Source organism: Macrobrachium nipponense, chromosome 39 (assembly GCF_015104395.2).
Source record: "Macrobrachium nipponense isolate FS-2020 chromosome 39, ASM1510439v2, whole genome shotgun sequence".
Taxonomy (NCBI): Eukaryota; Metazoa; Arthropoda; class Malacostraca; order Decapoda; family Palaemonidae; genus Macrobrachium; species Macrobrachium nipponense.
Window position 1 is genome coordinate 59527204 of NC_061099.1, and position 26849 is coordinate 59554052.

Below are 26849 nucleotides of genomic sequence, written 5' to 3' on the forward strand. Positions count from 1 at the left end.
GTCCTCAAGGATGAGCCCATTCCACAGTTGAGGGAGGCGGAGTCTACTTCTCCGCTCTTCCCGGCCTTCGGAGAATTGTGGGAAAACTTGCCAGCTACATTCACGCTGGGTAAACTCAAGCCGGACTGCGCCATGGACCAGTTCGGTGAGAAACTACCTAGGCTGCCGGATTCCCTAATCCAGGCAGAGTTCGATGCGCGAACTAGTTTGGGCAGGTCCCTCAATTCCCTCATCATCACAGAAATGGCTGCCCTTTCTTACGCTACGGAACCGCTGTTCAAGATTCTGGCGAAATCTCAGTTTCAGACGGTTCTACGGACGCTTTTGACTTCTTCCAGGCTAGGAGGAACTGCCGGAAGCATGTCTTACAAGAGTGCACCATCAGGCATGAGCCTAATAGACTCTTGGCTGCAAGCATGTGGGGAGCGGATCTCTTCCCAGAGTCCGCAGTGAACGAGGTACACCACGAAGCTGCTAGACTCAACCAGAGCCTTAGAGCTAGGTGGGGTATTTCCTCAAAGAGGAAACAGGAATCCGTTCCCACTGCTGGCAAGAAACCAAAGAAGGCTGGTAAGAGGTTCCAGCCATATAAAAAAAAAACTCCAGCAACAGCAGCAATTTGTGCAGGCAGTCCCCAGTTACCCAACAGGGACAACCTTCCACCTCTAAGCAGAACCAACCTTTCCTCCTGGTGCCCCAGCAATCAACCATCCACTTCCTACGCTATCTCGCCGGCCTTCAACCCTGCTTATGAGGCTCAAGGCTACTCTCAACCGAGAGGTAGGGCGAGAGGTTTACTTTCGTCAGCGTGGCGCAGGAAGGGGCACGAGGAGTAGACTGTTCAGAGGAGGGCGTGGTGCCAACCCGCCATCAGCAATGAGGCTCCCCAGGTAGGAGGGAGGCTGTTCCTCTTCCGCCACAGGTGGGGGTTCAGCAATTGGGCACAGAGTATAGTGTCCAAAGGATTAGGCTGGAGTTGGATCAAAGATCCTCCTCCAATCAAATCATTTTCATCAGATACCGTCAAAGGAATTGATAGATTACGCGGAAGAAACTCCTTCAGAAAGGAGCTATTGCGAGAGTCAAACATCTAAAATTTCAAGGTCGCTTATTCAGCGTGCCAAAGAAAGGCTCAACAAAAAGAAGGGTAATCTTAGACTTGTCAAAGCTAAACTCTTTCATTCGTTGCGACAAGTTCAAGATGCTTACCCTCTCGCAAGTAAGGACCTTACTTCCGCGTGGAGCCGTCACATGCTCCATCGATCTTACAGACGCATACTATCATATCCCTATAGCCAGGCACTTCCGCCCATTCCTAGGATTCAGGCTAGGAAATCAGACATTCTCATTCAAAGTGATGCCCTTCGGTCTGAATGTAGCCCCCAGGGTATTCACAAAGATAGCAGAAGTGGTTGTACAACAATTGAGAGCTCAGGGAATCATGGTAGCGGCATACCTCGACGATTGGTTGATCTGGGCACCAACAGTCGAGGAATGTCTCAAAGCTACCAAAAAGGTAGTTCACTTTCTGAACATCTGGGGTTCCAGATAAACAAAACGAAATCCAGACTTACTCCGGAATCTCGTTTCAGTGGCTAGGAATCCAATGGGATTTGTCTTCCCACAATCTATCAATTCCAGTGGTCAAACGGAAGAAATAGCAAAATCTGTCAGGCAATTCCTCAAATGCAAACAAACGTCAAGAAGAAACCAGGAGAGAATCCTAAGGGTCTCTTCAGTTTGCTTCGGTAACAGATATCCTTCTGAAAGCAAGGCTGAAAGATTTAAATCGAATTTGGCGGTCAAAAGCAAACTCCAAATATCGAGACAAGTTGTCAGTAATTCCACAGATCCTCCGCAACCAAACTACGGCCTTGGTCAAAAGTAAAGAACTTAGCCAAGAGAAAGTACCCCTTCAATATCCCCTCCCAGTGCGAACCATTCACACGGATGCATCCCTGTCCGGGTGGGGGGGATACTCTCAGTTTCAAACAGGTTCAGGGGACTTGGTCAGTTCAATTTCGCCAGCTCCACATAAACGTGTTGGAAGCAATGGCAGTATTTCTTACTCTGAAGAGACTGCTTCCCCCGAAGAAGTCTCATCTAAGGCTAGTTTTTGGACAGTGCAGTGGTAGTTCATTGCATCAACAGAGGAGGGTCCAAATCCAAACATGTGAACATGTCATGATAGCCATCTTTGCATTAGCAAACAAACACAAATGGCATCTGTCTGCCACCTCACCTGGGCAGGAGTAAGAAATGTGATAGCAGACGCCCTGTCCCGGTCAGTTCCTCTGGAATCAGAGTGGTCTCTGGAACGTCGGGTCATTCCAGTGGGTAAGCCGGAGAGTCCCAGGTCTCCAAGTGGATCTCTTCGCCTCACAAGCGAACCACAAGCTCCCTTGCTATGTGGCCCCCAACCTGGACCCTCTGGCTTATGCCACGGACGCCCTGTCGTTGGATTGGAATCAGTGGAGGAGAATTTATGTTTTTCCTCCAGTGAATCTTCTCTTGAAAGTCCTAGCAAACTAAGGTCTTTCAAAGGGATAGTAGCTCTGATTGCACCGGACTGCCCAAGAGCAACTGGTATCCTCTTCTTTGGAAATTGGGTCTCCGACCTCAACGGATCCCCAATCCCAAACTATCACAATCAGTACAAATGAGGGACTGTGTTCGCTTCCTCAGGAAACTCTCAGACCCTAACTTTATGGACTTCATGAAGTTTGCGGCTAATAAAGATGCTGACATTGATCCACAGAATATTCTCTTCCTAGAATCAGATAAGGAGAGTCAACCATTAGACAATATGACTCAGCTGTTAAAAAATTAGCATCTTTTCTTGAGAGAATCGAACACTACAACCTGACAGTATTTGGCTATATCCTTTTTCAGATCCTTATTTGAAAAAGGTTTAGCAGCTAGGCACGATTACCACTCATAATCGGCTTGAAGAAAATCTTTCAAGTAGGTTTTTCAGATAGATTTAACTGAATCTTATTTCACATCTATCCCTAAAGCCTGTGCTAGACTTAGACCTTCCCAGAGGCCTACTACAGTTTCATGGTCTTAAATGATGTCTCGAACTAGCTTCAGATACTGACAACTCATCTTGTACATTCATAATGCTCCTGAGGAAGACATTATTCTTATTAAGCCTAGCCTCAGGAGCTAGAATTTCAGAAACTGTCGGCTCTATCCAGGGATGCGGGTCATGTGGAATTCCTCCCATCAGGAGAAGTTTCTACTTGCTCCGGATCGTAGCTTTTTAGCCAAAAATGAAGATCCTCTTGCAAGGTGGGCTCCTTGGAAGGTTATCCCACTTCCACAGGATCCTTCTCTCTGCCCAGTATCAACTCTTAGAGCCTTTCTATCTCGTACTTCTTCTAGATCCTCAGGTGCTCTCTTCATGAGAGAAAAAGGTGGTACTTTATCAGTTAAAAAGGCATTAGACAGCAAATCCTTTACTTCATTAAACAAGCCAACCCTGAGTCATTCCCAAAAGCACATGATATCAGGGAGTAGCCACCTCAATTAATTATTTCCAACATATGAACTTTGAGGATCTTAGAAAGTATACTGGATGGAAATCCCCGACAGTCTTTAAACGGCATTATTTAAAGTCCTTGGAATCTTTAAAGTTTTTCAGCAGTAGCAGCGGGAAACATAGTTCCCCTGATATGTTTAGTAGTTTGTAGTATAGACCAGGTCCTCCTTTCTACTACATCAGCCAACAGCCTCAACCTATCGTCAGGCTACTCAAAACATCATAGCCTTAGCCGTTGTATCATATAGTGGATTGTCCCTTATTTTTTTGCTAGGGACATCCACATTTGTACTGATAATGTACTTCAGTTGTACCTACCCTTAGTTTTTACTGCTAGGGTAGGAACACAATATGTTTGTATATATTCACCATTTTGTATTTATGATGAACTTCAGTCACAATGTGTTTGTATATATTTTGGAATATTTGTATTGATGATGGATTTCAGTGTACCTACCCTTATTTTTATGCTAGGGTAGGACACATGAGTGTATATATTTTGTAAATTTGTTAAGTAAATCCCATTTTTTCCTTATTTTACATGCATCTCTGTAATTTACTGTAATTACTATTTAAGTACTTTAAGATTACTAACATTTTATTGATTTTTGTTTTACTGTTTAAAATAAAGTTAGTTTAATTTTAAAGTGCTTAATTTTGTATGCTGTAGTTGATTTACTTATATTATATCCATCATTTTAAACTGTTTTTCATTGTTCCCTTTTTTCCCAATCTTGTCTGTTTCTCTGGTACTCTTTCATAGGCCGACACGAGCTGAGCCCAGAAAAGGGATTTTGACGAAGGAAAAATCTATTTCTGGGTGATTGGCTCGTGTCGCCCTATGAAACCCCCCCTTTTATGGTTTGTTTTCCCCCCCTTGCAGGACAAGATGTATTTTACTGTTTTTATTAAGGATGTCCGCTAGGGGCGCTGCTGTCCGTGGCGTCCTCTAGTAGTAGTAGTAGAGGCTGCATCGCCCGTTGGTATCAGCTCTCTCTTGGGGGGATTCTGATAGGAAGTTCTAATTGGTGTTTGGCTCGTGGTAGTGTTCCACACTCGCCCCTATATCATACCGAACACTTCTTTTTAAGACAGTGAGCGAGTCAGTTTACTGACATTTTCTAATTTTGTTTTTCTCTGGTAATTTTAGGCTAATTTTACCTAGAAAGAATGATATTAAGGATACTTTCATAGGGCGACACGAGCCAATCACCCAGAAATAGATTTTTCCTTCGTCAAAATCCCTTTTCTATATAAGCATTCCACATAGTTCGTCCCCACGAATACGAAAGCTACCAGGAATTGGTGCGTCAAATGTATTTTGCCGTGTTTAGTACGAGCCCCTGGGGGTTAATTACAGTCGCCAGAATAAAAATTACTTAAAATTCTTGTTTAGAAGGTACAACTGCATAGAAAAACTGCACCTGACATAGTCTAGGCCGCCGCAGAATAGTAATATTCTACCGTATTGACAATACGAATATGAGGATACATACAATATTGGATTAAGCAGCTGGCAAGCTTACACAGTCCAACAATGCTGAAGTACAATCGAATCTGATTCTCGTTCTCGTTCAATTACATTCTTGTACCGAATATTATACGATTCGATTCTTGTTTTGTGTTCAATTACTCCGGTAGCGAATCATCATAAGTCAGAATGCATTCATCTCCAGGATTGGCCAATTGTAATTACTAAACAGCCATGTAGTATACGTGTAGTGGATACTTTAGGCTGGACTACTGTGTTAATTTTATGCAGTTTCTCTTGTACTGAATTATCGAAAGACCATATGCATTGTCTACAGATTAACTGATATAATAATTACCGTGCCGTATACGAATAGTGAAATAGACCTGGTCACCAGGATTGCCACTACCGCAAGACTAACCAAATTTACCCACAGACAGAATGAGGTACTTTCGAAGACGACGGTGCGGTTTGCAAAACTTTTGAACCAAACCAGAAACCACATCCAAATGAACAACTACGAACTAGAAGCTTCTGTTGAAAAGAACTCGAAGCGGGAAATAAAACCAAGGGTGGTTCTAAAGACGAACCTTCACACTAGACACTACAAGGGAGTCCGAACCCTAGAGAACCTAACCTGATATTCTCTTTCCAAACACTACTTAACCTATTAACGCTACTTATCTGTCCCTGGCCTAACTTTACATTAACCTTAGAACTTACACCTCAAGGGGGAATCTGCTGCTTAACAATGCCTGCTCTGCGCTGGGGGGGCCGGCAGATCCTACAATCTATGCTTGCGGTTCTCCTAAACCCACGGGCACCTTGTTTAGGGCTGGTTCTGGAACAGGCAGAGGAGCTAAATGAGAACGATTAGTGTACCTACAGTACTGCTGCTATCTTTATTTCAATTAGCTTTGTCATGAAATAGCAAACAATTTAAGCATTTTCTATCCTCCAATTCTGAACCGATCCTACTGTAGCTCTTCTTGGCTTAACTCGCGATTTTGCCGCTATCTTCTATATACTCTTGGTAGTCCTAAGTGATCTAATGAACTACAGTGGGGCCTCACTTAGTCGCGGATTAGCAATCACGGATTCAGTTAATCACGGGTTTTTCCTTGGACCACTTCTCAATCTATATCACTGGTATGAATCGCAGCATCGAGGGCTTGTCCGTTGTAGGCTAAGCCAGCAGAAATGTAAACATTGAGTTACACTTAACAGCACCTTTGTCATTCTTAACCTTTTAGAAATTTAATAGTAGTAGTGTAATTACAGTAGTAATAACATTTAGGAAAACATCAATTTTCAATTCGAACTTCATTACTGTTTTGGTATAAGTAATCGACTTCTCTGAACACTGCAGTCATACAAATGATAATTGTCCTAGATTATCGTATTGTTGTTTGTGATCGGCGACGAAGTTGTAAAACAAGTAATAAAAACAATTTTTACCGTTATATATTCATTGTCATATATTCATAATAAAATGCATATCTTATATATTATTGGCATATCTTCATAATAAAAAGCCTCTTCAAAGAATAATTCCTTGGGGAATGCATTTTTCAAAAGACAAAAATACACTTTACATGTTTACAGCATGCAATGATTACTTTATTTTGATGTGATTACATTAATATTCCAGTATGGCACTCTAAGCAGTACAGTAACGATTTTTTTATTATAAATGTATATTCATTCACAAAAAAAATACCTATGACCACCGTGACGTCACCAAACCTAGTCTCGTTGGTACGAGCAAGATTCACTAATTACTGTTTTCTTCTTTTCATGACTAAATGCATTTTTAGGATACATCTCATTTACAAATTTTCAAATACTATGAATGCAAATAGCAAAATCTCTCTCTCTCTCTCTCTCTTTCTCTCTCTCTCTCTCTCTTCTCTTACAGAAAAAAACTATACAGTAGACCCTTGACTCACGAACGCATTGACCCACGTACAACTCGATCCCCGACCAAAATTATAGGTAAAATTTCACCCTTGACCTACGAACTAACTTTGAGATACGAACAAAAAAAAATGCGGAAAATAAAAATTCTGTTTGGGTCATGAACTAATTTTGAGACATGAACATTTGAAAAATGCTGGAAATTTCTGGAAAATAACAATTCACTTTGTTTCACAAACTAATTTTTAGACACAAACATTTGAAAAATGCGCGAAATCGCCCAGCACACGTGAGAGCGTTTGAGTTGCCATGGGAACAGCCATCCTCCAGCCGCCCACGCACGGCGTCACCCACGCATCGCTCTTTGTCTCATCTCATTGTGTACAAGACGTTCGTCAATTCGCTTAGCATTTTTTGCGCTAAAAACTTGTGATTTTCTTCATAATGGGCCCTAAGAAAGTGAAGAGTGGTGGTGAAAGTAAGAAAGTGTGAAGAGTGATGGTGAGAAGAGGGTGCAGAGGAAGATAACCATTGAAATAAAGAAAGAAATTATATAGAAAAGTTTGAACGTGGTTTTCGCCCTGTGACCGATATCGCAAGTGAGTACAAGATGGCCAAGTCGACAATTTCGACAATTTTGAAAAACAAGGATGCCATTAAAGAAGCAAATGTTGCGAAGGAGTGACAGTACTAACCAAGATGAGATCGCAAACCCTCGAAGAGGCAGAAAAAATAATTTTGAAGTGGGTACATGAGAAACAGATGGCAGGTGATAGTGTAAACGAGCCGATCATCTGCGAGAAAGCTCGGCAAGTGTATCAGAGTTACGTACCGCACATTAAATTCTGCGTGGCGGAAACTTTGGCCCACAGTGCGTAAACTGTCCGTGACTTTGAGGGCTTCGATGCAGAGATTGTGCAAGAAATTGTGTCCATGGGCAACAGTATGGGTCTACAAAGTCAACGACGAAGATGTTGAAGAAATTGGTCGCTGAACATTCAGAAGATTTGACTGCGGACGAACTTGTTCAACTCCACAAAGAGCAGCAGGAGCAACTTGCTCGGGAGCAATCAAACTGACGAAGAGGAGGCTGGGGAGGAAGTTACAGATGTCAGCAGTGATGTGATAAAAGCCACATTGGAAAAGTGGAATGATGTCCAGTGCTTCCTTGAATTGTATCATCCGGACAAAATTGTTATGAACAGGATCGTGAATATGCTCAATGAAAATTAATGAGCCATTTCAGAAAAGTTATGCAAGGAAGGAAAAGGCAACAGACATTGGAAAGTTTGTGATTAAATGTTCACCAAAAAACCTAGAAGAGTTGAATCTCCGGAACGAGATCTCCCCCCGACCTGGATGGGGGAGGGTCTCCTCCGCACAATACCTCCTCTCCCCACCCACCACCCTCCTAGAAGAGTTTAATCTCGGAACGAGATCTCCTCCGACCTGGATGGGGGAGGGTCTCCTTCCGCACAATAACCTCCTCCCCACCCACCCACCCTCCTCTTCTCTTGTCCGTCAAGCCAGAAGTCTCGCCAGTCATAGTTAAAGTGTTCACTTTACAAACGTTTTATAGTGGTTAGTTTACCATTTTAAATTATATTATTAGATATATTAAGGTTTTTTACACTGACTTTTACATTATCTGTGTAAAACTAAGGGCAAAAATATACATAATATATATTGGTTCGTAGGGGTCGAGAACCAATTAATATTATTCCCATTAAACCTTATGGGGAAATTAGCTCCGAGTCACGAACAATTTGGAACACGACCAAGGTCTAGGAACGGATTGTGTTCGTGAGTCAAGGGTCTACTGTAATACTGATCTATTATTCTGTGATTTACGAAACTGTGCTTCAATACAACTTTTATAGTTGACTCAATGATTATCACATTATAACAGTATACAAAAGAATGTCTTATCACTATCCATGTTTCATTTCTTATCACCATAAAAATATTTAAAATACGAATTTCATTATGTTATTCTAAGCTAGTAACAGTATTCTCATCCCAAGCTGCTCTCTCAAGCTATTCAACAGTTACTCTCATCCCAAGCTGCTCTCTCAAGCTATTCAACAGTTACTCTCATCCCAAGCTGTTCTCTCTCTCTCTCTCTCTCTCTCTCTCTCTCTTCTCTCTCTCTCTCTCTCTCTCTCTCTCTCAATGAAATATGAATTACTGTATCATATTATAAACTATTATGTACAAAGTTAATAATAATAATAATTCTATTAATAAATTCATTTCTTTTAGCAACTAAATTGTTTTCCAAAATAATTCTTTCGGTAATAAACGTCCATCAGCTGATTCTAAACATAAACAAAAGACGAAAATAAATTTTTATTGCTGTATTTTGCTGTTTATACATTAGTATTATAGTTGGGTGCTGTAATCTTTACAGTAAATCATGTTTTTTTTTATCATAAATATGTTCATTCACAATATAGATATACTATGTACTTTTAGTTTGGTGCAGCAGCCAAATCATGAAAACAGAAAGGAATTGTTAGATAATATACTTTTGTTTGCTGATCTGATGAAGGGGAAATTGAAGATAGGAAAGAATAACTTTGAAACTGTCTTGAATTTAGTTTAAGGTGATAGTTGAAGACATAATTTTGGTGCTTGAACTGAAGTAGGCAGTTTAATTAAACACTGAAAATAGTGTGGGTCTTGGGTGGGTTAATTATTAAAGTAGGTAGTTTAAAAGCATTTTAGGGGGGTACCAGGATAACACAGGTATTTACTTATCACGGGGGGTTCTGGGCCCTATCCCCCACGATTATCGAGGCCCTACTGTAATCCTTACATTCTATACACCTCTGTATGACATACATTACACTTCCCTACAGCTAGAACAAAAGGAATGTCTGTCATTTGAGGGTACTCATCCTACTGCACTAGACAGGAACGAAGTTTGCTGACATCTCAACCCGCAACTGTTGGAGGCGAGGCTGATGAAGCAGAGATTGAAGTAAGGATTTGTTGGCGAGGCTCGACCATTCTCCGACAATAACAGAGAAGTTCCAAAAACAATCGAAATACGATCCAAATCGGGGAAAATCGGAAGAGACGATGTGAACGAAAGGCAAGGATATCAAAACCCAATCAAGACCTCAGTAAACACTTTGAGGGTCGGGCTACATAACCAAAAGTTCGCTGGGAGCAGAACCATGTCCGGCTCGCTACGCGAACGAATAACAATTGAGGGAGCAAGCCTCTGGTAGTATTTGCAGCAGCGTTGCCAACAGTAACTTAGGTAACTAACTCATTTGACTAGATTTTACCTACAGCGTTGGTAACGCCTGCAATTAAAATTACCCACTTAGTGGGTAAATATGTGGGGATATAGTTTGGGCTGGTCAATGACCAGGGCTAATTCAGGTGTTCAGGGAGTGTAATGCAATACAAGGATTTACAACTAAAAACTTAACAAAGATTACTTTCAAAGCACTAGATTCCATGCTAGTAGTTTTCTGAATGTAAAAATTCCAAAGTTCTACAATGCTAAATCTTTAGATGATTTTTCTTATTTCCCTTAAACCCTTCCCCAGTCGAGAACAGTTAACAGACAACCATTCAGATCATTGCTCACATATCCATTTTAATTTTTAAAAATTTTCTGTATTCTTGTATGTTTTTCAAATGTTTTAAGAGATGCACTGGCCCAGATAATTATCCTTTTAACTTCATATCATTCCAGGGTTTTGAGCACAATTATGCATGCATACACACAAGGACAGACAACAGTACAGGGTTTTCTCAACTACATAGCTGAAATTGTCCCCAGCAAATTATTTTTACCATTTTACCTACAGCTTATTACTCACAAAACTCCTTACCAGTAAAGCCAGTTGTGCCTCTTGACAATACCTTCCGATCAACATCATCGCCAATTTTCACTTTTCCAAGGTAGTATTCAAATATTTCTTCACGTCCCGCCAAGTCAGGTATAGGGACCTACAATATATTTTACAATCACATCAGTGTAATAACATTAAAAAATATCTGTAATACATATTCATGGAAAACAAACTAGAATTTATGTAGTCCTAGCACTAACATCATAATTACATCTTTCACCTACGTTCTAGTAAAATAGCATTATTGAATTAAACTGAATTCTTTATTTCAGTTATAAGTCATATACATACACTGATAAGAGATACCAATATACATCTTTAAGACAGAACTTTACAGAGAATATTGCATACCTAGTAACACTTTATAAAATACAAATCCATATTATTAGAAAACTTCTTCAAAATCTTAATAAATTATACCACATAAACTAATTATGAACTACATATCTAATTTTCACTTTTAAGGCTCACCAAAAATGAGAATACTCTGCTGTAAACATGTTGTTGAGCCTCTCAAAAAGTACCATTAAAACTTGCTTTATAAGACTATTGTTTGTCTTACTTAGCCAAAGGAACAAAGTAACTGTATTTTTCCTTAAAAGTTCTTGAAATTTAGGAATGCTTAATTTAAAATGTTGAGAATGGCACAGCACCGGTCAACATTCATGAAAGTCTCAATGAATTATTATAATGGACAAGAAGTTTGTCCAGAGGATCCTTTCTACTTTCTAGCATGAGTGGAATGCCATATATGTAGCAAGTTGCAGAATGATTTAAACAGGTGAACTTTACCATTACCACAAATATAAAAAGCTCCAGAGCAACAGAATGCCTCTCACACATTGGCCGCGGCATAATAACATGATATGCTCATCATCCTTACGGTCATATTTGACGTGCATACCTAACTATTTGAAAGACTGGATGACTTCCAATTTCTCTTTATCAACATACAACTTGGGATCTCCAGTTAATGAATCTTTTTAATGTAAGTGTCATTACTTTGGTCATTTTAGTGTTAACCATAAGGTGCTGCTCTTCAAAATACAGCATACATGCGTCAATTTGTTTTTGAAAGGTTTTTACTGAAGGACTAGGTAACATGAAGTAATCATCGTATAAAACGTGATTGATTCTGGTCTCACCTATGGTACATCCTCCACCATTTTGCAAATACTTTCTGCTTAAATTATTCATATAAAATCCATATAATAAAGCAGACAGAATGCTACCTTGCCTAATACCACATTTTATTTGAAATAGTGAGGAAAGGGAGTCTCCCCATATTACTCTCACAACTTCTGGGATGCATACCAGTTTTTCATTATTTCTATTATATATAAAGTAGTAGGCACATTTCTCTGCCTTAAAATATCAAACATTTTTTATGGCAAACATGATCAAATGCTTTTGTGAGGCCCATGGAACAAAGAAAAAACAGTTTTTGACATAGGAAAAACCTATTTTTGGTAGTTGCTGTTGAATCCTCAAAGGAGTTACCCTCCATGGTATGTGTCAGTAACTCATGGGACTAGAACATCTTTACGGCTGCCATAATGATAAACCTATAACATGTGATAAAGAGTATAATGGACTCAAATACAAAAGGGCATTTTGTCGTCTTCAGAGAAGCTGCACCCAGTTTCCTACATCAAAACTGCAAAACTGACTATTGCACATGCACATCGGCCATCTTGCTTTATGATTGGGCCAGTTAAAAGACCAAGAACCATTACTCTTGGTCAACGCTGATTATATATCAGTTTAGTCATATTTCATTTTTATTGTTATTGTTATTTTCTGCATTATTGAAATAGGGTGGATGTACAATGTATGGTAAGCACATGGTTGATTTTAGGTGCCCATTGACGTATTTGTGTTGTGGCGTCACAGAAGACAAGATGGTGGCAGCATCAGGTGGAATGTAAACAATAACAGAGTGGAGAAAGAGACAAGTGTGAGGGTTGTTTCATTGGTAGGAAAGAGTTCTCTGTCTGATCGGAGTACTTGAGTTTATAAGTCTTCTTGTGGTGTTGTTCAAAGGTGTAAGCTGGAGAATACTGGGACTGGAGAACGTGAACAGGTGGGTAGATTGCACATTTGTGTTCAAAAGGAAAGAGATTAAGCTGGGTTTTTTTTTTATTCAAACTGGTAGCAGAGCATGGTTGATTAAAGATGGTCAGATCAGATAATGAACAAAGGGAGACTAGATAGAGAAGGGAATGTCTGAGATTTAGCGGGATACAAAAGAGTACAAAGGATAGAGAGGTCAAGTCAAAGATTGGCTATTGTTGTATGGAGATGTAAAATACCCGGCGATAGAGATAAGAATGAACTTAAAAGGGAAAGCCCAAGAAGTAGCAGAAAGAATAGATAGAGATGAACTTAAGGGTACAGAGGGTCCTAAGATAATCTTATCCAAACTAGATGAGGCCTATCTAAAAGATATGCTGACCGCCCACCCCCACTACGTGAACCTCGACAGTCAAGGCGTGAAGTTGACATGAAACCAGGCCCCCCCCTGCTTGTTCACATAAGTGACCAACGTGGTGTTTTACGACATGAGAACAACAGAATGTCCCTCAACTTTCTCCCGAACCTTCACACCCAAAGGGGCTGCTGCTTGTCCTCCAAACTCCAGAGGTAATGAGGCTGCCTAAATGAGCACCCCAACCTACGAGGGAGGCATCTGAAAACAGAGGGAAGTCCGAGGGAAGAGAACACAGAGGAACACCCTTCAAGAGATTCCAGTTATCCAACCACCAACGAAGGTTTTCTCTCACTTCTAGAGACAGAAGAACCCTTGTTAGGGGAGAGTCCCCACCTGGAGACCAGGAATTCCCTCGGTCTCCATTGCAGAGACCGAAGAAGTTGCCCATGAAGGACCAGCTTCTCCAGAGAAGACAAAATTCCCAGAAGAACCTACCACTGATGAGCTGACTGATCCGGTTGCGACAGGAAGTCACATACCACCACTTGCAACTTCTCCAACCTCTGATCGGATGGGAAAACCCTTGAAACTGCCATATCGATGACCATGCCCAGATAGAGGATCCTTTGACTGGGTACGAGGTTTGACTTCTCTTGGTTCTCCCCAATGCCCAGTTCCAGAACAGAACTGAAGCAGACGATCTCTGTCCTGCAGCAGCTTCTCTCTGGAATCTGCAAAGACCAACCAATTGTCAAGGTACCTCAGCAAATGGATCCCCTGAGCATGAGCCCAACTTGAGATGAGAGAGAAGACCCTTGTGAACACCGGAGGGGCTGTGGTCAGCCCAAAGCACAGGACTTTGAACTCGAAGACCTTGTCTCCGAGAGAGAAACGAAGGAACTTTCTAGACGACGGATGAATAGGGGTCTGGAAATATGCATTCTTCAAATCTATCAACAGCATGAAGTCGCTTTCACTCACAGCTGCCAACACTGATCGCGGGGTCTCCATCTTGAACCTCGTTTTCTTGAAATGATTCAAGGTGGATAAGTCGATCACAGGTCTCCAACCTCCTGATGCCTTGGGCACCAAGAAGATGTGACTGTAAAACCCCAGAGACAGATGAACCACTTCCTCTAACGCATCCTCCTGGATAGCCAAATGAGGGATACACCCTCCTGAGCAGAGGCTTGTCTGAGAGCTGGGGGGTGGGGGGGAGGAGAAGACGAACAGCAGTAGATACCCCACATGAAAGGACATCTACTACCCACTTCTCTGCCCCATAACACTGCCACTTGGCCCACTGGCCTGCCAGGAACACCCCCACCTGTGGCACAGGAGAGGGAGAGGCACCTAACTTACCGACAACTCCCTTTATCTCTGCCCCTGGGGCCCCTTCTCGACTTAAAAGAGCAGGAGCGAAAGGGACGTTGGTCCCCTGACCTAGACTGGGACGAACGGGAAGGCCCTGCCGAAAATGAACTCCTTGAAGGCCTACCAGATGACAATCTTCGTGAATGCTGCTGGGCAGGGGGGAGGAGGAGGAACTGGATGTCTCTGAGGATGAGACTGATTTTGACAGAGCCTGGTGCACTAAACTTCCTTTGTGTCAGCCCAGTGTCAGTCTATCGCATCCTCCAGCTCAGTCCGAGGGAACAGAAACAGAGATTCCAAAGGGTCCCCATTCCTCAACGCCAACGAGGACTCAGGGTCAACCGATCTTTCTATTCTGGACAAAGCCACGTCTCTTGTGATCAGGAGAGGATTAGCCCATAAACTGACGCTGAGGTGTGCTAGATACGAGAATGCCTTGCCCCAAGACTGCAACAAACTGCCAAGACCCCTCTGGGGACCTGTCAAATGCTATTTTGGCAATGACCACTGACCAGAAGTCCAAAGCTGAGGCATCCTGCAGAGACAAAGACAGAGCTACCAACCTCACCTGCTCCAAAGTCAACCCTGCCTTTAGACGAATGACATCCAGGTTAAGATGACGTGACATCAAGTAGGCAGAGTTTGTAGCATAGTACTTCCTATGCCTCGTGAGTGGCGGGGGAAGCAACCTGGAAGAACCTCTTGAGCGAAGAGACCCATCTGAAACAGAGGCTTTTACCATTATGCAAGACCGACTGGACATGCCCCAATAAGGGAAGTTGAAATGATGATTTGGGATCTTGCGTAGCTCCCAGCAAGACTTCCAAACAGGAAAGAGCGAAAGATGACTGAGCCTGAGTCCTACTCTCTAAATTGTTGAACCCACGAATGAGATCAATAACTTCGGTAAAGGAAGACAAAAACTCTTGCGTGTCTCCCTCCTCCTGCTCTGGGAATGGAGACCAACAATGAGAAGATGTGAAGGCTTATCCAAAGCACCTTCTTTGTGTAAACCAACAGAAGAGCCAGCAGCCAAACAGCCCAAAATGTCAACCAACCTGTTTGGGCTGGATCCAAGTGCCAACTCCTGCGACAAACCAACCACAACACTAAGAACATCACTATGCACACTCCCAATAGATTACTTGCGTACGTGGCCACGTACGTGCATGTGCAGGGGGGGATGCATGTACATGCAAAGGAGAAGCATCTCGAACACTCAAAACAAAACGAGAATCCCTCAGAGTTGAACCTGCTGCACTATTTCCACGCTCACAACCTTCAAACTCTTGACAGGCGCCTTGAGATACTTACAGCAATGAATAGGCCCTGGTGTTGGATAGGTGGAAGAATTTGCAACATGTGCATGAATGTGCGAGGTTACAACACACTCGCGACTCGATGCAGAGGACGAAGCAGCCATTGCAGATCGCACAGGGGATGAAACACTAACGCTCGCAGGAACATGGGCATGCCACTCGACGAAGAAAAGGCAAAGTCCTTAACCTTCCAATGCTTGAAACGCCGACGCGGTGGAGATGGGGGAGAAGGAAAGGAAGACAGCACTGACTCCTAACACAATCTCTTTGAGGAGGCAGGGGCAACGCAACACTCTTGGTTCTAGTTCTCCCAGCCGACATGGCAGCAAACCTATCTTCCAAAACAGGGTCCAGTCTCTTAAGAACTCCCTGACATAAAGCCTCAGATGGATCAGCAAGAGAAGGGGCCGACGACATGGAAGGGAGATGCAGCGAACTGGATGGCAGCGATGACGTTACGAGAGCAAACGATGACGACACAGATGTGCAAGGCAGCGCAGTGGAGGAAACTGGGAGTGACATCATTGATGGAAGTGACGTCACTAGCAGCGATGACGTCACGGCTTCCCCTCGACCCGAGGAGGAAACAGATGCCACTGGCAGAGGGATACAAAATGGCTGACCCCGTGACGTCACCAGCCACGCCGACACCACAGCTTCCTTTGACTTCGGCTACCAACAAAGACAAGGCCAGGAGGTGGGGGGAGAGCTTCGGTAGCCTGAAGAGGGGGGAGGAAAGTATCCAAGAAGTGTGTAAGCAAACCCTCCAAGGAGGGTAGACCCCGTAGCCCAAGCGACCCCCAGAGCACCGCCATTTTTACACCTCCGACTCATAAAACGAAAGAAACTGATGAAAAGCCTCCTCCCTCTCGGAAAGTAAATTAATTCCCAAGGAAGAGGGGTGACATTACATATTAAATCAGTCTGAGGGCTCCTGATACTTCCAACAACAAATCGAAAAGGAAGGAGACAAAATACTACACTAGCATGGGGTGTGACTGCGGCGGGAGACGAAGCTTTGGGAAGAGGAAATGAAAATCTCTCCTATGAAGGAAAGGTAGAAACTCGACGATGCTCCCACTTACTATAAATTAACTTCCACTGCTCTCTAGGCCATGCACGACATTTAATGCAGGGATTCGTTATGGTACAAACGTTAGAACCACACCTACTGCAAGTCTTGTGTGGATCTGTCGCTGAAGAAGCCAAATAACGAGAACACGGAAAACCTTGAGTACCCGGCCACACACATTGTCAAGGCCGAGAAGGAGCAGAAGAAGCCATAATACAAGCGCACACACACACACACACACAAACAGAATCACAAGCGAAAACAGGCAATGAACCGGGTAAAGGCCGAGAGAGGGCAACCATGGCTCTTGCCCAGGCAGTTAAGTAAAAGACTGAACGTTGTAGCGTGGGTGCATGGTCCTTGACCATTTTTCACCCAATATACACACGTGTTGCCAGATCTCACAAGATTCCTTGCTTTTCATCTACGATTTAACAGGATCCAGCTAGGTGCTAGAAAATTATCCTATTGTTAAGACCAAAGGTTTGTTCGTGTATGAACAACATATGATTCCTTGGGTTGGTTTCTGGATTTTTGGTTAAGCTCAGATGCAACATTTACTCAAAATTTTCAATTGAAATCTGATTATTTCGAGTTCTAATAAGATCGAGGTCCGGGTCTCTACTGTATATATAAAATTTGCCTCTCTTGGAAAATATGCTGCGGCCACCCATGAATATGGGAAACAGTAGTTGATATATTAAACTAAAGCAGGAGTTTCAGGGGAAAATATTAAAAATCATGTACAGGGTAGTTGGAGATAATGAAATTAGAGGGGACTAGGTTAGGAAGCAGTTGGAGGGGAGGGAGAAAGAGATAAGTGTGATTATATATCAGTTTAGTCAGAGTTTTCATTTTTATTGTTATTGTTATTTTCTACATTGTCGAAATAGGGTGGATATACAATGTATGGGAAGCATATGGTTATTTTAGGTGTCTATTGATGTATTTAAGTTGTATTGTGATGTCATAGAAGACAAGATGGCGGCGGTGTCCGGTGGAATGTAAACAATAACAGAGTGGAGAAAGAAACAAGTGCAAGGGTTGTTTGATTGGTAGAAGAGAACTCTCAGTCTAATAGGAGTTTTTGGGTTGTAAGTCTTGTTGTGGTGTTGTTCAAAGGTGTAAGCTGGAGAATACTGGGACTAGAGAACGTGGACAGGCGGGTAGATTGCACATTTGTGTTCAAAAGAAAAGATTAGGCTAGGAAAATATTCAAAAATGATATTGTTAGTATACAATAAAGTTTTGTACATACTTACCTGGCAGATATATACTTAGCTTAGGTCTCTGACGTCACGACAGAAAATTCAAAACTCGCGGCACACGCTACAGGTAGGTCAGGTGATCTACCTTACCCGCCGCTGGGAGGCGGGTGTAAGAACCAGTCCCCCTTTCCTGTCAGGTTATTTTCTTCCACCTGTCTCCTGATGGGAGGCTGGGCGGGCCATCAATCGTATATATCTGCCAGGTAAGTATGTACAAAACTTTATTGTATACTAAACAATATCATTTTTGTACATGAACTTCCTGCCAGATATATATTAGCTGATTGACACCCTTGGTGGAGGGAAAGAGACCTATACTTACTTAGAAAGTGGGGACAACACATGTTAAAGGAATACATAATATAAACCTCTGGTTCTTACCTGATTTAGGCAGAAGACTTGATAGTTACTGTCTATTAGTCTGCGTTGCCTAAAGAGTCTCAGCGAGGGCGTGACCTATGGCTGAAGAACTCTTTGGGTCTACCAATGGGAACTGAGTCCACTTACTTGGCAGAATCCAAGCAGGATTCTGGTCAATGGGGATCAACCCGCTTACATGCCAGAGCCTATCACTACCAATGCAAGGAGCCTAAGCACAACCGATCACCTAACCAAATACTAAATTAGTATACGAAAGAAGGAGCTGCCTCCTGCAACCTCCTTCGTACAACCAAAAAACAAACAAACTTAAAACTAACAGGGAAAAAGGATTAAAAAGGATGTGTTTCAGCTCCCTGCCCCAGCACTGAATCCGCCGATACGTAAGGGCCTAGCCCAAAACACTTATCATACGTAATCGATACGTCCCTTAGGTAGTGATTAGAGAAAACTGATTCACACCTCCAAAAGTGGCCTTCATAAGGTTTTGTAATGACAAATTCTTCTTGAATAAAGAATGAGAGTGCATTTTTAGATAAGGGCCTACTGGGGTCCCTTACAGAGCACCAGAGATTGCTCTCATTAGCGGCAAGTCTTTTCTTCCTCTGAAGATAATATTCAGGCTTCTCACCGGGCAAAGAGATCTCTACTCTTCTGTCCCGACTAAGGAGGATAAGCTTTTGATTTTGAAGCTCCTGGGCCACGGTGGCGAAGAAGGGTTTTCATTCTTGGCTAGGAAAGCCGGAAGAAAAGAGCAAAACCGCGGAGCCTCCTTGAAAACCTACCTCACCTTCTAGAGCCTGCAGCTCGCTGGACCCTCTTCGCTGACGCTAACGCACAGAGAAAAAGAGTCTTCATCGAAAGGTCTCTGAATGAAGCAGCATGGGGAGGTTCGAACCTTGAGGACCTCAGGAAGAGCAGCACGACATCAAGATTCCAGCTAGGCACTAAGGAGGAGGTTCTTTTAACCGTTTCAAAACGATCTGATTAAATCATGGAGGTCCTTGTCCTCAGATATGTTTAATCCTCTATGACGAAAAACTGAGGAAAGCATGCTCCTGTATCCCTTGATGGTGGAGACAACCAACCCGCATTTTTCCCACAGGAAGATAAGGAAATCTGCAATCTGCGTCACAGAGGTACTGGAGGAGGAAACTTTATGAGTCCTGCACCAGCGTCGAAAAACATCCCACTTCGACTGGTAGACTCTAGATGTGGAAGGTCTACGTGCATTGGCATAGCCCTTGCAGACTTTGCCGAAAAGCCCTTAGCTCTGACGAGACTCTTGATAGTCTGAATCCAGTCAGACTGAGAGCGGGGAGGTTTGTGAAACCTGTCGAAGTGGGGCTGTGAGCAGATCGACTCTTAGAGGTAGGATCTTGGGACATCCACCAGCCATTCCAGTACCTCTGTGAACCAGTCGTGGGTGGGCCAGAACGGAGCTATCAACGTCATCCTTGTTCCCTCTGACGTGCGAATTTCCTTAACGTTTCCCCTATAATCTTGAAAGGCGGGTTGGGAACGCGTAAAGATCCAGATTCTTCCAATCCATCAGGAATGCATATCTATTGCCCACGTGCTCTTGGGTCTGCAATAGGGGAGCAGTTATAGATTCCTATCCGGCTGCCATTCCATGGAGGTCGCAAATAGATCGAGATGGGGCCTGCCCCACGTCCTCCACAGCTCCTGGCATACCGTCCGCGTGCAGAGTCCACTCTGAGGGAAGGACTTGATTCCTTCTGCTTAGCAGATCCGCTCTGACATTTCATTTCTCCCTGTACGAACCTGGTGAGAAAGCCTTATGGTTCCTTTCCTCTGACCACAAGAGGAGCGATCTCGCGGTTCTACGTACAGGAGAAAGAGTGAGTCCCCCCCTGTTTTCGAATGTAAGCCAGGGCTGTAGTGTTGTCGGAGTTGATCTGAACTTATATTTCCCTTTTACGAGGGGTTCGAAGGTCTTGAGAGCTAACCAAATCACTGTTAGCTCCTTCTTGTTGATGTGCCAGGACACCTGATCCCCCCCATCCAGGTGCCTGACACTTCTCTCGACCCGAGAGAGTAGCTCCCCAACCTTTGTCCGAAGCGTCTGCTACAATACTAGGTTGGGGTTCCGAACCTGCAAGGAAAGGCCTTCCTTGAACAATAGAGGGTCTAGCCACCAACGTAGATCCTCCTTTATTTCTTGCGAAATCTTGAACGCAAAGTCCAGACCTTGATATTTCCGATCCCAGTTCCTCGTCAGGAAGAACTGTAGGGGTCTGAGGTGCAACCTTCCTAGAGAAACGAATGCTCCAGAGAGGAGAGTGTCCCCAACCAGACTCATCCACTCCCTCGACTGAGCATACATCTTTCTCTAGAAAGATTGCTACCTTCTCCAAAACCTCGGGTTATCCTCTCTGGGGACGGTAAACGCCGAAAAACCTGAGAAGCCATCAGAATCCCCAGATATACGCTCTTGACTGGGGATTAGCTGTGACTTCTCGAAATTCACTAGCAAACCCAGAGAAGCTGCTAGATCCAACGTCCACTCGTAAGTCCTCCAGACATTTCTCCTTGGATTGGCCCTGATAAGCCAATCGTCCAAGTAGAGGGAAATCCTCACTCCCTCGAGATGAAGCCACTGGGCAACGTTCTTCATCAGTCCTGTGAATACTTGGGGGGCCGTGGAAAGGCCGAAGCATAGGGCCCTGAACTGAAAAACGTTCCCTCCCCACATGAATCTGAGATATTGCGAGAAGAAGAGGATCGCACAGGGAAGTAAGCGTCCTGAAGGTCCAGTGGACACCATCCAATCCCCTGGACGAAGAGCTGCTAAGACTGATTGACGTCGTCCCTCCCATTGCGAACTTCCTCTTCTTCACAAAGACATTCAGGGCGCTTACGTCCAGAACCGGTCTCCATCCTCCTGAGTTCTTGGGAACTAGGAACAAACGGTTGTAGAACCCCGCTGAAAGAGGGTCCTGAACCATCTCTATTGCCTCTTTCTCTAACATCAGCTCTACCGCTAGAGCGAGGGCTTGATTCATCAGTGGGTCTTTGTATTTGGCCACCAGTGCCCTTGGAGTGGTGGTCAAGGGTGGTCTCGAAATAAAGGGAATGAGGTATCCCCTCTTGATGATCGCGAGGGACCAGTTGTCCGACCCCCGCCCCCTTTCGTGCCCAGACATCTGCAAAGTTCAGAAGTCTGGCACCCACAGTTGTCTGGAGGACACCCGAACTATTTCTTGGCCCTAATAGACCGGGAGAAGGTCCTTCCTCTTCTAGGTGGTCTCGAACCTCTGGAGGAAGAAGAGCGAGACGAAGGTCCTCCTCGAAAGGGTTCTTGCCTACTTAGAGCCTCTTTCTTCGCCTTCTGCTGAAACGAAGGTTTCGGAATTCTAGCCGAGCGAGCTAGCATATCCTGCGTCGCTTTTGCTGATAACGAGCTGAGATATCGTTAATAGTCTTCTGGGGAAGAGGATTGCGGGGAAAGTTGCGAAATACAGCCAAGGAAGCTCTCTGTGTGAGAAAAACCGCCTTGGTAAGAAAAGAGCAGAAAACGGCCCTCTTCTTTACCACTCCTGCACCAAAAAGTGAAGCAATTTCCCCGGAACCGTCTCTCACTGCCTTGTCCATGCAAGACAGAACTGCGTGGAGGTCTTCAGGCGAAAGAGTGTCTTGCTCTTGAGTCCTCTTAGCCAACACTCCCAGGGTCCAGTCAAGAAAGTTAAAAACTTCTAAGACTCGGAACATTCCCTTCAGAAGGTGATCCAACTCGCTCATACCCCACGTCGTCTTCGCAGAATTCAGCGCCGAGCGACGTGCGGAATCGACCAACGAAGAGAAAAGTCCGAGTCTGCAGAAGAGGGAAGAGTTAGACCCAGGGCTCTCCTGACTCGTACCAGAACCCATCTTTACCCGTCAGCTTGGACGGGGGAAAGAAAAAAACTGTCTTGCCCTTCTCTTCTTTTGAAAGCAACCAGTCGTCAAGTTCTTCATAGCCTTCTTCATAGACACAGTAGGCTTCATCTTAACGACCGAAGACTTCTTAGCTGTATTGGTCGTTGAAAATAAGGACGGAGGAGACGGAGGAGCAACGGCCGAAAGAGACTCCCCAAAAATCTTGCAAGAGGAGGTCTGTAAGTCTCTTATACGAAGAAACCGAAGCATCCTTGGGCAAATCTTCCTCCGAATCAGCAACAATTCTTCCGAAGAATGACGTCTAGAAGCTCTACTTGCCCGGAGGAGAGCTAATCTGGAGCGCCTGTTTCCCGGAGGAGAGCTATCCTTGAGAGCGCCTGTCGAGCGCCTACTAGGCGAGCGCCTACTGGAAGAAAAACCACTGGGAGAGCGCTTACACGGGGAGCGCCTACCAGGAGAGAGCGCCTACCAGGAGAGCGCCTACCAGGAGAGCGCCTACTTTGATGAGCCTGCCTCCCAGGAGAGAGCCTACTAGAGAGCGCCTAGTTTGAGAGCGCCTACCCTAAAGGAGAGCGCCTACTTTGAGAGCGCTCCCAGAAGAAGCCTACTTGGAGCGCCTGCTAGGTAGCGCCTACTTGGGGGGAGCGCTACTAGGAGAGCGCCTACAAGTGGAGGCCGCGGTCTGTCGGAACAGATTCTAACTCCACAGAAGAGCGTCTGGATAAGGGAGAGCGCCTATCAGGCTCTCTGCGCCTGCTAGGCTCTTGGCGCCTGCCATCCTCAATACTCCTGCCAGGCTCTTGACGCCTGCCACGGGGAGAGAAACACATCCACGATGAATCCCTGTCAGAAGCGCGGCGCTTGGTTACAAGGTTCTGAGCGCCTATCCAATCGGGAGTGCTCTAACGGAGGAGAAAACTTCCGTTGCCGCCTACCAGGCTCTTGGCGCCTACTAGGCTCTTGGCGCCTACTAGGCTCTTGATGCCTACTAGGCTCCGAGCGTCCGTCAAAAGGAGAGTGGTCACCAGGCGAAGAACTCTTCCTTCGCTCCTGACGAAAACGAGGCTCTTGACGTCTGTCAAGCTCTTGACGCCTAACTGAAGAGGAGCGGAAATCCTGAGGAGAGAGCCTGCCTGGTTCCTTACACCTTACATGCTCACAACTCTTGCTGGGAAGAGAGGAGAGCCTACTCGGAGAAAGATCCCGAGCTCCAGCCTGCACTTCTGACCTCCTACTAACAGGCTCAAAAGCTCTTCTAGCCAAAGGAGATTTAGCCGAAGGAACGTTCTTAGACTTCTTCACCGGAAGTGAGGCGTCCTTCCACGATGAGTAAGTCCCGGCAAAAGACTCTGCTAAAGCCGCATCTGCGCCTGCAGACCCGCCAGGATACGCGCAAGGAGATCTCTTAAACTCCTCTACAGGGGACGAAGTCCGAGAGCGAACAGGAGAAGCGTAACAGGACGAAATCTTGGTTCTCTTGCGTTCCACTTCTGGCTCTTCCGCGAAGGATTCGGGGCTGGAAGGAAGGGCGCAAGGTTCCTTCCAGGGCCTCTTGAGAGGGCGAGACGACTCCGATGCGCTCCATCTACGCTGAGGAGAAGGTGACGAAGATGACGAGAAGCACTGGCGCAATAACTCCTTCTTGGTTCGATCCAAGGCAGCCTGGGAACGAGCAACAGGAACTGCCGAGGGTACGCCTGACCGGTGGGGGTTCTCCCTAACCTTCCTGTGGCGTTTCGACTTTCCTCCTCCACTGGGTCTGGGAGTCGGAAGAGGTCTAGGCCTGGAAGCGTTAGTGAGCCGGTCAGACGCACCCTCCACTGCACTAGGGGCACTGCACTGATCACTTGCACTATCATCACTCTTACCTTGTCGAGAGCGAGCTAGGCTCTCCTTACTCCTGATCGAGCTCTCCCAGAAGCAACTTCCGAAAACGATCTTCGGGTTCAAAGCTGGGGCGCAGGGGCTGAAACTGGAGAAGGAACTACTTCTACTACAGGATTCTCAGCGTCAACTTCACTCACCCTCGATCTACTAGAACTCTTTGAAGAAGCCTTGCGCACCCTATCTTTCTCTAACTTTCTCACATAAGAAGAGAGAGCCTTCCAACCATCCTCATCCAAATTCTCACACTCTTTGCAAGGGTTAATAAAAGAGCATTCATTCCCTCTACACGACTCACATACCGAGTGTGAGGATCTAATGCAGCTTTAGGAAGCCTAACTTTACATTCCTTCTCTGAACAAACCCTAAATAAACTAGGTTTCTTAACTTCAGAATCATCCATGATTATAGATATGTAAGAGAAAATCCAAAAGAAAAATCCAAAAAAAACAGTCCAAAAAGCGTATGCCAAGCCAACAAACAAAGGGTACTTCACCAAAATCCAATCGTCGGACAACGAGAACGAATTTTAACTATCGTAAAGGACTGAACAAACAGGTGTTGTCCAGCCGGCGGACAGAAAATAATCTGACAGGAAAGGGGGGACTGGTTCTTACACCCGCCTCCCAGCGGCGGGTAAGGTAGATCACCTGACCTACCTGTAGCGGTGTGCCGCGAGTTTTGAATTTTCTGTCGTGACGTCAGAGACCTAAGCTAAGTATATATCTGGCAGGGAAGTTCATGTACAAAAATGCAGAATCATATTATAAAGTCCCTTTACAATATATATATGTATATTTTTCTTTACAGATCTACAGTTTCATATAAGTAACTATGTTAGCCATTTCCTATGGAATGCCTTCAAAAGAGACCAATGCAATCTAGTAAATTTAGAATAAAAACTAGAACAATTTATGATGGAAGCACAACAAATTCTGACTATCAGTATTCATACTGTTTATCATATTTAAGCGTTAACTCCATTGATTATGTACCAGTGTTCCAACAAGGTACAGCTTTGCAAACTGCCAAATTGAGGGATAACTACAATCTTTGGTACTTTTCACAATGGAAAATATTCAGTATAATCTAGCATTTCTAAGGTTCCTCAAATAGAAATGATCCAGAAACATCCCTGGCAATATGTAACTGAACACTTATGAGATTTAATATTGAATTTTTTAATAAATAACCTATATGCATACATACCTGGACCTCTACATCAAACCTTCCTGGAGGAGAAGAGCCTTATCTAGATCATCCCTTCTGTTTTTGTGGCTCCTAGAACTTATAACACCCTCATTTTTGTGAAACCCATCCATCAGCTAAAAGCTGATTGATTGTCTGATTGGCATAAGGATGGAGTACCGAGTTGAGATCGTTTGGCACCAACTGAGTCAATTTCATCAATGAATATCACACATGGGGCTCGCATTTTTGCTGCACCTAAAATTGAAAATTGAAGACTATTAAAACAAATTTACAATACAAAAAAAGTTTCCCAGTACAAGAGTATTTCCCATCTTTAAAATTAAATACTTGAAGCCATAGGAAAAGATATTTCATGACTAAACTTCAATTATTAATTTTAGTCCATAAAATACACATAACACTTACGAAACAGATCTCGAACCCTTCGTGCACCCTGACCAACAAGAATCTCATCAAACTCTGGCCCAGCTGCATGAAAGAAAGGCACACCAGCTTCTCCTGCACAGCACGGGCAAGTAGTGTCTTGCCAGTTCCTGGAGGACCAACCAACAGAACACCTTTGGGAAGCTCTGCTCCAAGGGGATGACTTCTCAGGATTTCTTAAAAACTCTACTATTTCTTGCAGTTCTTGCTTGGCCTCTTCAACCTAACCAGTGGAATAAGTATTTAATGCTACTCTGTACTTAACACATGTCACAACTCTTAATGTAATAGCCTATATTTTAAGGCTAATACTGCTAAAAGTGTAAGAATTAGATTCACAGAACTCCATATAGGTACGGCCATTAAAAAACAGGAGCTAATCACTCCTGAAAGTCTAAGAACTAAATTCACAAAACTTTTCCACATAGGTGCCATTTAGAGCAATTCATTACAAGCAATAAGCACTCATACAGTTTGGTACTAGTACTAAAATTATGCAATATTACTTCAACATTAAACAAAAGATAAAAACTTGACAGTTTGTTAAAGATCACTCATCTGTAAGAAATATTCTTCATGGATGACAAATACACAATATCATAAGCCAAATTATCATAGCATATTCATAGAAAAAGTAATTAAATTCAGTAATATTTACAATAAGTGTTGAAATATTTCTACAATTCAGCGTAACCAACCAAGTTACAGTTATTAAAATAAAACAAAATGAAGCGTACATGAATTACTTCCCAACATTTGACAGGACCTCAAGTTAATTCAAATA

At 43.8% G+C, this 26849-nt stretch overlaps 1 pseudogene; it reads right to left on the bottom strand.

Moving 5' to 3' along the window:
* The window catches only part of LOC135210368 (ATP-dependent zinc metalloprotease YME1L-like), a 365863-nt pseudogene that overhangs the window by 72645 nt on the left and 266369 nt on the right, over positions 1 to 26849 (bottom strand).